The sequence below is a fragment of the Octopus bimaculoides genome, chromosome 22, assembly GCF_001194135.2.
Source record: "Octopus bimaculoides isolate UCB-OBI-ISO-001 chromosome 22, ASM119413v2, whole genome shotgun sequence".
Classification (NCBI taxonomy): domain Eukaryota; kingdom Metazoa; phylum Mollusca; class Cephalopoda; order Octopoda; family Octopodidae; genus Octopus; species Octopus bimaculoides.
The window spans coordinates 8,701,568-8,703,981 of record NC_069002.1 but is presented as its reverse complement, the minus strand read 5'-3'; the positions used below and the strand labels follow the sequence as shown (position 1 = coordinate 8,703,981).

Below are 2,414 nucleotides of genomic sequence, written 5' to 3'. Positions count from 1 at the left end.
CAATAATAATAATAATAATAATAATAATAATAATAATAATAATAATAATAATAATAATAATCGTAATGATGATGATGATGATGATGATGATGATGATGATGATGATGATTTCTTCTCTCTTATGCAATATTTATAAGTATATATTGATTTTTTTTGTCAAAACGGTATCTCGAAAAATGTATGAATTTATTGAAGATAGAAGAGAGTATAATAACGTTTCTGTTTATTCGTAATACGTTTCCAACGTCATATCTGATCGTGTTTTCTGTTTTTTTTAAATACCTCCATCGGAGAACACTTCCTCTATTCAGGGAATATTTCATTCATAGCACACGGGTTTCATCGGTTCATTAACGTAATGGAACTTCGAATCACTGCAATGTTTCGACCTCGTCGTGTGCCTTCTCTGTGAAAACTATTTCACGGCCGGGCCTGTGAATTTCAGAAAAGCTTGAGTTTGTGTTTATAGCATTCAGCATGCAAATTATTTATGAATGCAAGCAGATCCCTACGAAACATGAAATTTAATGGGGTGCAAGCAGAAGGGCAACAATTCAAGCCATAAAATATCTACTCTCAATATATTTTCTGGTATATTTCAGCGCGAATATACGTCCACTGTTCTTTTTCGTCACCGGAGAACTACTTCTTTTTTTAGGTGATGAGTTTTCATAATGTTATGTCTTATGCTACTGCTATCTAGCACCTTCGGACGATCTCTACTCAACCGCTACACAACTGCTACTCGACTGCTACTCAACACTCTACCACGGCCAGACTACCTCTATTTATATGTCTTGGGAGATCCTACTTCTTCACTTGGGGGCGTCGACACAACATATAACATACGGGATTTACTGGTCCACTAATGTAAGAGGCCAAATATGAAGAAGTAAAAAATAGTAACCACAACACAAATCAAAAACAAAAACCATCAGAATAAAAATAGCAACGTGCGCGAATGAACAACACTAAAAAAACACAAAACAGTCATCGATTAACACAAGCGGCAAATCAACACCAAGAACAACAATAAAAACGAAACCTAAAAAGCATTTCAGTAAAACAGTGAAACCTAGTACAAAGCTCTCCAGCAGAACAACAGTAAAATGCAGAAACTCAGTAACGGCAAAAACATCAAACAAAAACAATAGTAATAACAATAAAAACCAATTCCATACAAATGAAAACCAATTTCAACTTCACAAACTTAACAACGAGTTGAAAAAATTCATAATAAAACGACACAATAAGCGAAGTATCAGCGAAGGATGAGTATTTAAAGAATTCACTTCGTAATCCAAAATGAGATTATTAATAAAAAAAACAACAAAAAGAAAAAAGAAAAAAGGACATTAATAGACATATCTCATGTATTCTTTGACTAATTGCCAAACGTGTTTGGATTTTCAGAGAAAAGAAAGTGTAAAACACTATTACGAGGCTTTTTAAAATACACTTCTTTGGCAAAATAACAAAACAACAGAAGAATTCCCAGTTCAGTGAGCCAGGGCGAAACGATATCAACACAGGTGATATTTTAGTTAATATCCAATCTGTAACACTGCTAAATGCATAGTTTAAGATTTTGTGCAAGGTTTTAACAAAGTTGTTGCTGCACATCGTCGGTGGTTTGTGCAAGTCTGCGGGATTTCCAATGAACCATCTACGAGAAATTCCGTCACATGTGAGACAATTTGGAGAATATGGAAACAACCTGGGTACGTTAGGACCATTATCAACTTAGATCAGTCAAAAGCTTTCGATAGTGTCGACTATCACTACAAGATAAGGAAATGATGATTATTATTAAAAATATCTTGACTTTTTTTAGTATATATTATGATAGCAAACGCGTTTGATGAATTTCATATAATTTGGTATCATTCCTCTAAATTCTATGTCCAAATTTTGTTGTAATTGTTAATTTTCATTCCCTGGTGTCTGATAAATGCTATATTTCTACTCATGTATGGAGTTTAATCTAATATATTATACATATATACATTTCTCTCTTATAAACTAGTAGCGGTGTGTGAAAAGGAAATATAATTATTCGAGAGAGTGTGAAGTTATCTATGACATTGTAACTTCAACCGGCAATTGAAAAGGAGCACGGAATTATATTCAATTGAGATGTCTGTGTGCCTATGTATGTGTGTACGTTTATACATAAACATACACATGCACACACATATTTATATATTTATTTATGCACATATATTTAAATACATGCATATATATAAATACATGCATATATATATGCAAGTATATATGATTGTATATATAAATATGTATATATGTGTGTCTGTGCGTATATGCATATATATACTATACGCACATATATGTATATATATATACACACACACACACACACACATATATATATATATATATATATATATATATATATA

At 32.0% G+C, this 2,414-nt stretch overlaps 1 long non-coding RNA gene across 4 annotated transcripts in view; it reads right to left on the bottom strand.

Moving 5' to 3' along the window:
- Positions 1–2,414, bottom strand: part of LOC106873807 (uncharacterized) — a 77,402-nt gene that overhangs the window by 49,018 nt on the left and 25,970 nt on the right. Inside the window, exon 5 of one of the 4 annotated variants that reach the window (XR_001409921.2) lies at positions 296–432. The exons of the other annotated variants lie outside the window; for them this stretch is intronic. This is a non-coding gene — a long non-coding RNA (uncharacterized LOC106873807). Of the gene's footprint in view, positions 1–295; positions 433–2,414 lie in introns of those variants that run through there. 4 annotated transcript variants of the gene reach the window in all.